Source organism: Melanerpes formicivorus, unplaced genomic scaffold (assembly GCF_026170545.1).
Source record: "Melanerpes formicivorus ecotype bairdi unplaced genomic scaffold, bMelFor1.0.p_v2 SCAF_70, whole genome shotgun sequence".
Taxonomy (NCBI): domain Eukaryota; kingdom Metazoa; phylum Chordata; class Aves; order Piciformes; family Picidae; genus Melanerpes; species Melanerpes formicivorus.
In genome coordinates this window covers 293,297-307,301 of record NW_027142422.1, presented here as the reverse complement: position 1 = coordinate 307,301, position 14,005 = coordinate 293,297, and positions in this window count along the sequence as shown.

Here is a 14,005-nt window from a genome sequence, read left to right as displayed (position 1 = left end):
TCTCTGGAGGTCCCTTCCAAACTCTACCATTCTGTGATTCTGTGACTGATAGACTTCTAATTTTATTTTTTTTCCCCCCATGTGGTGTATTCCCTGTTTCATAGTCACTTTGTATTAGCATTGTGTCAAGCACTGCATTCTTAGAATCACTGACTTATTTCAGCTGGAAAAGACCTCTAAGAACATCAAGTCAAACCATTGACCTAACACCACCATAGCCACTAAAATGTGTCCCAAAGTGCCACATCCACACATTTCTTGAACACCTCCAGGAAGGGGGGGTCCACCACCTCCCTGGGCAGCCTGTTCCTAGGCCTGACCACTCTTGCAGGAAAGAATTTTTCCCTAACCTCCAACCTAAACCTCCCCTGGCCTGATTTCAGGCCATTTCCTCTCGTTTTATCACCTGATGTTGGGGATAGATAGTCTGTAGTAGAGCTCTGTGGGCATCATTTGGATTATTCTTGTTTTCTGTTCTTGTGTCAGAACACCTAATTTTAATCCCTGTTAAGGAAAAAAATGTTGGCAAATCTAGTTGTGTAATACAGGATGAGGAGGAAAATGTAGGAGGAAGGGGCTGGAAATGTAATGGCAACAGGGAGCTGCCTTTGTCTTGGTGAATGTGTAGGCAGGGAATGATTCTAGATGTTGCTGGTAATGAAGGAGTGGGGGACAAAGAAATAATGTCATTTTGAACACCCCAGTCTAGTGTTCCCTGGCTCAAGAAGGACAGGGACTTCCTGGGGGGGGGTGTAGAAAAGGGCTACAAAGATATTGAGGGGAGAGGAAACATCTCCCTTGTGAAGAAAGGCTGAGAGGTTTGGTCTGCAACAGAACATCCCTTGCCTTACCGTTGTTAATAAGCCACAGACAATGTTGGTACAGTTCAGTTGGTGCAGTTAGAAGTTCTTTACAGTGAGGGTGATGGGACACTGCAACAGGTTGCCCAGAGAGGCCATGCATGCCCCCTTCCTGGAGGTGTTCAAGGCCAGGTTGGATGAGGCCTTGAGCAGCCTGCTCTTAGTGGAATGTGTTCCTGCCCCTGGCAGTAGGTCCCTTCCAACCCAACCCATTCTCTGAATTGATGACTTTCCAAGGTGTGCATTATTCTGCAGGATCAGTGGATCAGGTCTGTGAAAGTCAAGACACTTGACACAGTTTTTACCATCAGCCAGTTCCTGAACTTTGTGCTTCAGTCTTTCATTTACCAAAAAGACAAAGCCCTAAACCCATAAATCTGTGTGGAAAGCTAGATGCAAATGCCAACTGTTATCATTTACCTGTGCAAGCAACTGCTGAAAATCTCTATGAATCATACTCAAAATGGGTTTCCAGCTTCTTTTGCTGCCTACCTCAACCCTCCCACATTCAGCTGAAATTAGCAAAGTGATTATTCATGTTCCTTTTGTTAGGCAGTGTTGCTGCTGCCTATTTACTGTAGCAGTGGGTTTACTTCAACTGCAGCTAAAGCAATCCCCTCCTGCATTGCCTGTCTAGCTCTCAGTGAGGCTTTTGGGTTGCTGGGTAAATGATGTTTGTGTAAATAACTCCCCCAAACCCTCCTCCTTCATGCTTCATAACAAACACCATTAATCAAAACCATTCCCTTATCTCCCAAGCCTCTCACTCTATTAGAAGTTAATCTGCTGAGACAAGCATGGCCTAACCCCCTCTAATGTGGCAGGAGACATCTCCAGGAGAAAAGCTAGCCTGCTTTATGCCAAAGTAATTCTGTAATGGTCTGCTAATTAGATGTCATTAATCCCCATTATTTTTCACAGTAGTGGCTGAAACTGCATTAATCTAAACACAGGACACTGCTGTTGTCTCAAGAGTGACATGTGGCCCTTAATTGGCATATGGCAAAGAATGGCTTTTGCCCACTTTAGGCAGTAAAACCACTTGACCCTGCTTTGAAAGCCGCCTTGCTACTCCAGCAAGTGACCACAGTACCTTCCTTAAAAGCCTGGGGAGAGAGAGCAATTATCTCGATCAGAAGAAGCATTATTATTCCACTGCTGGATCAATGCAGGGAGTAGAAGCCACATTAGAATGCAGTCCTTTAATGCCATTGTTTCACCCATGGTTCCTTGTCTAATGGAACGGCAGAGCCCAACACACGCAGGGAAACAAGGTGTGCCTACGCCAGCGGCATGCACGGGAAGCTCTGCTCTGCTGGGAGACATTCCCTCTTCTGGAGGAGAGTCAGGGTCACAGAATTGTTCCCGTTGGAAAAGACCTCCAAGACAATCAAGTCCAACCTTCAACCCATGGCCATTAAGCCATGTCTCAAAGTGCCGTGCCCACACGTTTCGAAATGGTGTCTCCACCACCTCCCTGGGGAGCCTGCTCCAGTGCCTGACCACTCCTTCAGTGAAGAATTTCTTCCTAATGCCTAACCTAAACCTCCCCTGGCACAATTTCAGCCTATTTCCTCTCGTCCTATTACCTTAGACTAGGGAGAACAGGCTGAGCTCCACCTCACTGCCAACCTCCTTTGTGGGAGTTGTAGAGAACGATGATGTCCCCTCCGGGCTAAGCAACTCCAGCTCCATGAGCTGCTCCTCACCAGACCTGTTCACCAGACCATTCACCAGCTTTGTTGCCCTTATTTAGGGTAGAAGAAGTAGTCATAAGAGCAACTTTTACACAGAGCTCTCCTTTTCCCAGGTTTCTTAACATTTTTACTTCTCCCTGTTATCAGATGACAGAACAAGAGGAAATGGCCTGGAAGCGTGCCAGGGGAGGTTTGTGTTGGAGTTAGGAAGACTTTTTTTGCAACAAGAGTGGTCAGGCATTGGAAGAGGCTGCCCAGGGAGGTGGTGGAGTCAGTGTCCCTGGAGGTGTTCAAGAAACATGTGGCCATGGCACCTTGGGACATGGTTTAGTGGTCATGGTGGTGTTAAGTCAGTGGTTGGACTCGATGATCTTAGAGGTCTTTTCCAACATGAACCTGTACTGGGCTCTGGTCAGGCCAAAGACCTTAAATACCAGGTTTGGTTTGGGCCTCTCACTCCAGCAAGGATATTGAAGTGTTAGAGCCTGTCCAGAGAAGGGTAACAAAGCTGATGAAGGGTCTGGAGAACAGCTCTGGTGAGGAGCAGCAGAGGGACCTAGGGTTGTTTAGTCTGGAGGAGTGTCATATGTTGAGTTTTAATCTGCTGTTATGCATACCACCCTGCCTCATGCCAGCTTCACAGTGAAAGTGCTGGCTGGAGCAAAGTGCCATGGGGCTTGAAGTTCAGATTGTACCATGGGAAACTTGTTCTGCTTGCTGCTTTTAGTTTCTGGGGTTTGGGTGTTGGCTCTCTTCTCCTGAGATGGCAGCAAGAGAGGGAGGGACGTGGGAGTAGCTGCCTGGCTTGGGTTTTTGGCTCGCTGCTTGCTGCTGCTTTCTGCTGTGCTAAGGCTAAGGTATTGTGCCTTAGGTTATTGCATTTATATCAAACTCTTTACCCTATCTCAGCCTGGGGGGTGTGTGTGTGTTACTTTCCCTCACTTCTGTGTTATAGGGAAAAGGCTGAGGGAAGATCTCATTGCTCTCCACAACTTCCTGAAGATAGGTTGGAGTGAGGTTGAGGTTGGTCTCTTCTCCCCAGTGTCAGGTGATACAATGAGAGGAAATGGCCTGAAACTGCCAGGGGAGGCTTAGGATGGAGTTCAGGAAAACTTTCTGTGCTGCAAGAGTGCTCAGGCATTGGAACAGGCTGCCCAGGGTGGAGTCACCACACCTGGAGGCGTTCAAGCAACCTGTGGCCATGGCACTTAGGACGTGGTTTAACAGCCATGGTGGTGTTGGGTTGATGATAGAACTTTGTGATCTCAGAAGTCTTTTCCAACACAAACAACCCTGTGAGGTTATCTGACATCAGTGCCTGTGAACTTCAGTAAACAGAGCACAAAATCACCAGCTTTTCTACGTGACTACTGCTGGCAGGTGGGGAGTTTCCAGGGGAGGCTCTGAGATTGCAAGAGTTCTTTTGCCTGCCATTTCCTCTTCCCTCCCTTCAGCAGGCACCACACCCAGGGCTTTCTCAGGAAAGCTATTGCTCCAGGAGGTGTCTGCCTTTCAGCCTCCTGGCCTTTGCAGCCCTACCATGTAGCAAACAATTATTCCCAGGCAACACAGATATGAGCAAGGCTGGGAGGTTTTTCTACTGAAAGTCAACAACCCTTTGACTAATGCTAGTCTTGCACTCACTGCCTAGTTTCACCCTGCTCTTTTTCATTCCTGATCTTAAGTAATTCCATGGGGGTGCATTTCAGTGGAACCCTCAGCAAGTTTGCTGATGATACCAAACTGGGAGGATTGGCTGATACACCAGAGGCTGTGATGCCATCCAGTGAGATCTGGACAGGCTGGAGAACTGGGCAAAGGGGAACCTCAGGAAGTTCAATAAGCACACATACAGAGTCTTGCACCTGCAGAGGAACAGCCTCATGCAGGCTTGACCTGCTGGAAAGCAGAACAAGAGGACACAGTCTCAAGTTGTGCCAGGGGAAGTTTGGGCTGGAGGTGAGGAGAAAGTTCTTCACTGAGAGAGTCGTTAGCTATTGGAATGTGCTGCCCAGGGAGGTGGTGGAGTCACCTTGGAGTTCAAGAGGGGATTGGATGTGGCACTTGATGCCATGGGTTAGTCACGAGGTCTGTGGTGACAGGTTGGACTTGGTGATCTTTGAGGTCTTTTCCAACCTTGGTGATACTGTGAAAGCAGCTTCATGGAGAATGACCTTGGAGTCCTGGTGGACAATAAGTTATCCATGGCACAGCAATGAACCTTTGTGGTCAAGAGAGACAGTGGAATCCTGGGGTGCATCAAGAAAAGTGTGTCCAGCAGGTCTGGGCAGGCTCTCCTCCCTCCTGTTCTGCCCTGGTGAGACTACACCTGGAATACTCCATCCAGTTTTGGGCTCACCAGTTCAAAAGAGACAGGGATCTACTGGAGAGAGTACAACAAAGGACAACTGGAGAACTTGAATATCTCTCCTGTGAAGAAAGGCTGAGAGACCTGGGGCTGCTTAGCCTGGAGAAGAGAGGGTTGAGGGAGTCATTTGAGGGTCAAAAGTACAGAGTCACTATTTCTAATAATAGTCCTCTTGATGACTCACTAATTGCAATTGTTCCTTCAGAGTATTTCCTGCTTTTGTGGCTTTCAGAGGATGGAACTACTTCAAATAACCTTAGTGTTAGCAACATGTAGAATTAAACTCTGGATTAAAGGTATCCCCAGGACCAAACATTTCCCACCCTTCCTCTAGTTTAGGGCTGAAGTTTCTCTCTCTGTCTTGAGAGGGAGGCTCTTGTAAGGGTTTTTGAAGCTCTCTCTCTTCTTGTCTCAGCATTGCTGGTCCACAAGCAGTTTACCTCCTTTCACCTAATCACAGAATGGTAGTGGTTGGAAGGGACCTCTGGAGATGATCATCAAGTCCAACCTCCCAAAGGATCCCTTTGGGATAGAAGACAAGCCAGTAGTCAGAGCAAGGGAGACAGACTGTTTGTGGAACTCTGCTGTAAACCAGAGCCAGAAACTGGCGCAGGAGAAGGGTTGGCAGCATCTGTTGCTTATTGTTTCCTTTGGTTTAGGAAGTGCTGAAGTTCCCAGGATGATGGCAGGATGGCCTTCTGCCAACTTTGACAAATGCTGTCAAACAACACTTAAGAAACAACAATGAAAACTGGGATCTTAAGAGTGTCATTCACTGCTCTTGTACTAACCTGACTAGCAGCCATTTCCTTGCAGCATTGCTGTGTTACCACCTCAAGTAAAACATACTTGGAGCTTTTCACCATCTTCAGTGGCAATGGAGAGTAAGAGATACTGTTCTGAGAAGACTTTATTCCTGGGGCAGAATTGTCTGGCAGGTTTGGAGAATGTTTTTGCTGTAAGCAACCTGGGAGTCTGACAATTCTGTTTGAGTAAGAATGTGCTTAGTGCTGTTAGTTAATGTGCTTAATGCTTTTGATAAGGGCTTGTAGTGATAGGACAAGGGGCACTGGCTGTGAGCTGGGAGAGGGGAGATGCAGGCTGGAGATTAGGAAGAAATTCTTTACAGTCAGGGTGGTGAGACACTGGAACAGGTCCAAGGAGGTTGTGGATGCCCCCTCCCTGGAAATGTTCAAGTCCAGGCTGGATGAGGCCTTGAGCAACCTGCTCTAGAGGAAGGTGTCCCAGCCTGTGGCAGGGTGTTTGAACTAGATGATCTTTAAAGTCCCTTCCAAACTATTCTATGAATCTATGTTTGGTTATGTGAGGCCTCTGCTGAAAACCAGTCTGCAGGTAACTGTGTTAGAGAAGATAAAGAATGGAAAGTCAGATTTCCTGTCAGTCATGACCAGCATTCATTTACAGGTAACAAACCCAGAATGCTAGAATGCAAAGGCTTCCTTGAAAAGGCTCTTCCACATTATCCTTGCAGCTACAGACAGAAGACAAACACCATGGTGCTTTGGCACTCTTCTGCTGAAAGCTGCTAATCAAAACTCAGCCTCTCACTGATTGCTCTAATCAGGGGAAGGAGAGAGTGGTGACGAAGCCAGGTGGTAACTTCTGTGCTCAGAATGAATCAAACACAAAAGCAGAAAGCACACAAACTGCTGACAAATTCAGGTCATCTCCTGGTAGACTTGAGCTCACAGCTGTCCTCAGGGTCAGGCTAAATGTTCTGCTGAGTCCTGACTCAGAATCAGCTTTCCTGTCTTACCTGTTTGTTCAGATCTTCATCATCTCCCTCTTCATGATCTTCATCATCTCCCTCTTCATGATCTTCACCATCTCCCTCTTCATGATCTTCACCATCTCCCTCTTCGTGATCTTCACCATCTCCCTCTTCATGATCTTCATCATCTCCCTCTTCCTGATCTTCACCACCTCTCTCTGCATCAAGCATCACAACTCTGTGCTTCTCTCTTTATCTGGAGGAGAGACATATTTCTGCTGCAGCTCTCAAAACCCTTTGTACTTCAACCACCTGCTTCTGCAGGGAGATTTCTTTCTTCTCAGCCTCTTCAAGAGCTGTGTTGGTACCCAGAGTTTCAAAGCAGCTTTACTTGACCTTTGTCAATGTATGTTTTGCCTAGGAGGAAGGAATCTTTCATTTGTGGGGGGAAAAAGAGATTCTGTCCAGGTGTGACAGAAAAGGAGAGCTCTGAGAAGATAGAGTGTGGTAGTTTTAGGCTATGCCTTTAAAATCTTCCCCAGATCTTTAACAGAAAAGTAGTAAACTGTAAATAAATCACCACTGGGTGTAAAAAGGAAAGCAAAGGTAATTCTGAACAATCCCATTCTGAACAATCTACCATAAGAGTGCTTGTACCAAAACAATTTTTCTTCTCTTCTCACTTCTTCTCCCTGGAGAGACACTAACTGGCTTCTGCTTGACCTTGGCTGCATTGTTTTGGTATTAACTTCTCTGCTCCTTTCTCTCACCCCTTCTTTTGTACAGGGGGGGTAAGGGGAGGCAGGAAGGGAGAAGCTGGTAGCCTCCCCTGGTCTTTGACTGGGGGTGTCTTAGAATTAAGAATTAACCAGGTTGGAAGAGACCTTTGAGATCATGGAGTCCAACCTATCACCCAACACCATCTGATCAACTAAACCATGGCACCAAGCACCCCATCCAGTCTCTTCCTAAACACCTCCAGGGACAGTGACTCCACCACCTCCCTGGGCAGCCTGTTCCAATGCCTAACCACTCTTGCAGCAAAGAAAGTTTTCCTAATCTCTATCCTAAACCTCTCCTGGCACAATTTCAAGCCATTTCTTCTCATTCCTTCACTTGATAGTGAGAAGAGACTGACTCCTACTTCCTGCAATTGCTTTTCAGGGAGTTAGAGACAGAAGATCTCACCTCAGCCTCCTTTTCTCCAGACTAAACAACCCCAGTTCCCCCAGCTGCTCCTCACCAAGCCTGTTCTGCAGAGCCCTCACCAGTTCTGATGTCCTTCTCTGGACAGGGATTGTTTCTCTGTATGGGCATGTCCAGTTATTTCCTTGATTCCTCAGCTTTTGTCTTCCAAGTCTGGTTGCCATGAGCACAATCACAACTACCATGTCCTCACCCTTGCCTTCCTCCTCTCTGCATGCTGGTACTGTTGCAGATGCCCATAAGGTCTTGGTTCTGTGATCAGCAGTCTCCAAGGCAGAGGCACTGGGTGTGAAGTCTGTGAGTTGGACAGTGACTTTCTTTGCCTGAAGCAACTCTTCATGGAAATCTGCAGTCACTTCCCCCTGGCAGGGTCATAGGAACCTGATTTCTGGGAAAGAGCAAAGTCTGGCTGAGCAGCATGAGTGATGTCGCTGCCCTGGCTGTCAGCGTGGTGGGAATGGAGATCAGCAGGAGAGCTTAAATACCTTGTTTCCTGAGCGCCCCGGTGAGTGTAATGCAAACAGTGACTCAGAACAGCGATTGTCACTTGACAAACATGACTCATTTTGACACTTTGGGCTGTTTTAACCCTATGAGCCATTTGCAGGCTCTCATTTGGAGAAGTTGTCTGCACAGCTTGTGAAAGGGAAGGTCAGGGCTCGAATTAGCCCCAAACCCAGTCCAGCACAAGACTCCTAGGGAAGTGGTCCTGACTGAAAGAAGACCCTGAGCGCTGGCAGCTGTATTCCAGCACAGGGTGAAAAGCACCAAGGAGTGACTTCCAGTACTAACCTGACCAGCCACTGGGAACAGAGGCCTTTTTGTTTGGCTTTTGTTCTCATATGGCCAATAAGGACAGACCAGCACTGACACCATTGTCTGTAGTAAATGTGTTTGCACCCAGGGGAAGACTGTGGCATGTTATAAACAATGATGGCACTGACTACAGCAGAATCAATCCCAGAAGGTCCACAAAGGGTGCATTGGCCAAAGCAGGGTTTAAAGATGAGGTTCTGTACAATGGAGCTGGCAGAACACTTAAGACAGTGAAAATGAGGCATCACCATGCTCTGAGATGCAGTATAAAATGGAGTGTCACAGAAGGCTCTGGGTTAGAAAGGACCTTAAAGATCATCTAAAAAGGCATCACAGCTCTTGGCCATTGTTGCATGTTCTGCATCAGAGGAAAGTTCTATCTTCTGCCTGTCAGCAGGTCCCACTCTCAGCTAAACTGGTGTTTTGTCTGCTGAGTAACTATAAAATGAGTGCCTTATTGCTTCTCAGATGCAGACTCGGTTCACTGTTGTGCAGTGAGAGATCTTCTTGTGCGCCATGGGTTCTGTTTGCTGATAGATTCTTGAGGCTTTGTGTTGAGACCAGTCTGCTAAAATCAGGAGTGGTAAATTTGGGGGTGTGAGAGGGGCAATGAAGCTGGTGAAGGGTGTGGAGAGCAGTTCTTATGAGGAGTGGCTGTTTGAGCTGGGGGTTTAGTCTGGAGAAGACTGAGGAGAGACCTTGTTGTTCTCTACAACTCCCTGAAAGGAGATTGGAGTGAGGTGGGGGTTGGTCTCTTCTCCCTACTATGAGGTGATGGAACAAGAGGAAATGGGGTTTAGGTTGGGGATAAGGAACAATTTATTTTCTGCAAGAGTGGTCAGAACAGGCTGCCCAGGAAGGTGGTGGAGTCACCATCCCTGGAGGTGTTTAAAAGATGTCTGGATGAGGTGCTTAGGGACGCGGTTTAACGGCCGTGGTGGTCTTAGGTTGATGATTGGATGATCTTGGAGGTCTTTTCCAACTAAAACAATGCTGATTCTATGAAAAGGTAGCTGTGGAAGAAGGCAGCAAGGAAACAAAAGCACTGGAGCAGGTATATTTGCTATGGGAATGAGCAGAAAGTGAAAAGAACAGTGGACAGAAAAAAGAGGCACTGAGGGCAGGGAGAACAGACTGCTGTGACACTGGAGTTCACCACAGCCTTAACATAAGATGCCAGAAGTCACAGTAGATTTTCCCCAGCAGCCAAGCACACACAAACTCCCCAAACCAACCTTCCATTCACCAGCCCCACTTTTGGTGTCCCAAAGCCACAAGGGAAGGTGAAAACCCAGGGAGAAGTCAAAAGGTTAGGTGAGGACAGGAGCTGAGCGGCTTCAGAAGAGGATACACAAGCACAGGAAATTGTCAGCGGAAGGAGGAGAAGAGGGGGAGGAGGAGGAGGAGGAAGGCAGAGCCCAGTGTGCTGAATATGCTGGAATGAGGCTGGCTTTTGCATAGACCTCCTTTGTTAGCAGCTCTTCCAGTTCTGCTCTCTGAATAGCTGGAGCTGTGCCAGCTGTTGGTCAGGGAGATGTGACATTATCTGCTGCAGCCACAGAGAAACAGTTCAGCACAGTGCCAACTGCTGCAAGAGCACCAGCAAGACCCTACTTGGAACAGCTACAGGTCAATAAATTGGCACTGTTAGGCTGCTGCCTTGAGGGGAAAAGGTTAAAAAATCCTGGCACTAACCCTTTCCCAGAGCATTGTTTGCCTCTTGCCTTTTTTTCCCCCCTTCCTTTTTGTGGAGATGAGCTGCATTTATCTGCTGTTGCTGAGCAGACAAACAGGATTGCATCCTTGCATGTTCTACATCCAGTAGAATTTTTATAAGCAGTAGGGAAATGTCACCACAGCTAAAGCCATTTTACAGGTTTTTCCAGCCCACCAGTGGCCTTCCTCTTCAACACTTCATCTTCTTCCCTATTTGCAAGTTCAAATTTGGTGTCAGAGGGCAGAACCCACAATTATCACTTCAAGTTGCACCAGGGGAGGTTTAGGTTGGATAGTAGGAAAAATGTCTTTCCTGCAAGAGTGCTCAGGCATTGGAACAGGCTGCCCAGGGAGCTGGTGGAGTTACCATCCCTGGAGATGATCAAGAAATGTGTGGCCATGGCACTTTGGGACAGGGTTTAATGGCCATGGTAGAGTTAGGTCAGTGGTTGGACTCGATCACCTTAGAGGTCTTCTCCAGCCAAACAGTTCTGTGATTCTGTGAAATCTCCATGCTTCCCTAGGAGCACAGAAAGGAGGGTTAGCTACTTAGACTAAGTAGTAAACAACTGTGGTGCTGTTGATGTTTTTAGAGGTCTTTGCCAAACAAAATAACTCTGTGGGTTTTGTGATCCAGCTGCAGCCTCCAAGGCCAGATACCCCATTAGGCATTAAAGGCCTTACCAGTACAGGAGTTTCACCAAGCAGGCAGGCCAGCAGCACATCAGAACTCAAACCAAAGCACTCTGCTAATTACTCTAGTATGTAATGTTTCTTACATTTGATCTGGAGAAGTCCCCTCAGAGAAGCAATTAACTGATCCCACCTCCACCCTTACAAAGGCTTTTCATTTCAAGAGAGATGAGAGTTCTTGTGTTCCACCCCCTTCCAGACTCTCATGAATATAAATTCAAAGGAGGCCTTCCTGGCTAAATGAACCTTTGGACAAGGGAATGGCAGAATGCCAGATGCTTTATCTCAACATACTATCATAATGGAATTCTTCTCTAACATTGCTAACTCTTTTATACTCATCCTGGCCTCTTCCCTGTCATCTCCAAACATCTCCTTCATCATTCATTGACTTTATTCTTACCAGCAGCATTACTCAAACACAGGCTGGTCTGAGGCTCATGCACACAGCCATACAAGGAGGCAGAGCAATCACATTCACCCACGATGCTCTTCAGTGTAAGATCTGTTGTCTTCAATAAACATTGCACCTCCTCTCCCTTTTCATTGTGGGCTCCAAACCAGGAGCTCAGGGATGCTGAGCTAAAAAAGAGTGGAGGCTGAGGAAGCAAGGGAAAGCTGCCATATATGGCTGTCCTCTTCCTCAGGCATCCACATTTGTCATCACAGGACGTGGGGCAATGTCATGACATACAGGACGTGAGCCAGCAATGTGTCCTCGTGGTTAAGACAGGCTAAGGCATCCTGGGGTGCATTAAGGTGGCAAGCAGGTCCAGGACGTTTCTCCTGCCCCTCTATTCTGCTCTGGTGAGGCCACATACGGAGTGTTGTGTCTGGTTCTGGGCTCCCCAGTTCAAGAAGGACAGAAACTTGCTGGAGAGGGTACAAAAAAGGGTTTCAAAGATGATGAGCAGACAGGAACATCTCTCTTAGGGGGCAAGATTGAGGGATTTGGGGCTTTTTAGTCTGGAAAACAGCAGACTGAGGGGGGCATCTCATCAATGCTGATCAATACTTGAAGTGTGGGTGGCAAGAGGATGGGATCTGTCTTTTTTTAGTGGTGTCCAGTGACAGGACAAGGGGTAATGGGCACAGACTTGAACATAAGAAGTTCCATCTGAAAATGAGAAGGAACTTCTTTAGTTTCAGGGTGGTGGAGCACTGGAACAGGCTGCCCAAGAGATGTGGAGTCTCCATCTCTGGAGACATTCCAAACCCACCTGGACATGTTCATGTGTGATGTTCTCTAGGTGAACCTGCTGTAGCAGGGCAGGGGTTGGACTCAATGATCTCAAGGTCCATTCCAGCCCCTACCATTCTCTGTGATTCTGGAAACAGTTTGTACAGCAGACCCAGCACAGCCAGTTTCACAGATCCTACAGCACCTGCCTTTGGCTCTGGGAAGTGGTTGAGGATTAAAATCTGCATCTCATGGAATCTTTGCCATCAGTTGAAGCTTCGTGATTAGCAAATGCTGCACCACCACAGCTCCCATTGTGCAGTCACTGGGGAAGCATCCCTCAAACAGCTCCCTTCCCTTGTCCAAGTGGCTTTATGTGCTGTTCATGGCACTGTGTAGAAGTGGCACACATGACATCACATGCACATTAAAATTCTCTTTAACCCCCCCCAAACAAACCACTGGTGGGGACATTGTGCTAAAAGTGGTGCATCCATCAGAAGAAAACCAAATCCCATTTCATGCAAGCTCATCAGGAAAACCTACACAATATGCAACTACTTCACAGCTGCCAAAAGACATCAGGCTAACTTCTTTATTTAGCTAGAAGGAGAAATCTAACCAGGCAAAGCTGTTGGGAGCCAAGATGACAAGAAATACCCCAAGCAAAAGAAGCAACTAACCTCCTCCCCCCCACCCCCCAAAAAAAAACCCAGCCCAAACCAAACAAAAAACCCCACAAGTATCACAGAGTCATAGAATTGTTTAGGCTGAAAAAGACCCCCGAGATTGAGTTCAACCATTGACCTCTAACACCACTGTGGTCATGAAACAATGTCCCAAAGTGCCATGGCCACAGGTTTCTTGAACACCTCCAGGGATGGTGACTCCACCACCTCCCTGGGCAGCCTGTCCCGATCCCTGAGCGCTCTTGCAGCAAAGAAAGATTCCTAATCTCCAACCTAAAGCTCCCCTGGCATAATTTCAGTCCATTTCTTCTTGTTCTATCACCTGATACTAGGGAGAAAGAGACCAACCCCCCACCCCCTCCAACCTCCTTTCAGGGTGTTGTGGAAAGGAACGATATCTCCTCTCAGCCTTCTCTTCTCCAGACTAGACAATCTTACCCCAAATTTAGCCAAAGGCAGAAGAGTTTATCAGTGAAATGTGTGCCCTGGACCAAGTGAAATAGCAGTGGCACTGATGTGGCTGCACATGAGCCATGTCAGTCAGGGAATTTGTTGGCCATTTTGTAGTATAGAGCTCCTAAAACCCATTTGGTGCAGTTGTGTTTCTGGTATTCATCTGACCTGCTCTCTCCCATCCTCCTCTGCTCTCTTGGCCCTCCCCCATACAACAACTGGTTCCAGCTGACAATATTTCTCTTTGTGCCCATGAAAATGCCTTTAGATCCAAATATACCCCATGAAATTTGAGGTTATCATCTGCTCACATGTGCTGGGAAGTCAACAACTTCCACAAGACATCCATTTTCCTCACCCAGCCTTCATTTCCTTAAAAATAGGTCAGGGATGGTATGAATTGTTTCAATGCTTTGAATTAGTACCAAATGAAGCTCACCCACTCACTTCCCCAGCTGAGCCCCAACCCCCATGGAACCCATTCAGCCCAAGGAGAGGCCAGATATTAAAATCAGTTGGAAGTAGCTGGTATTTGCACAGTGACATCCATCTCGCACTCAGCAGCTAACCCAAGATGGACAGAGGGCAAGGGCTG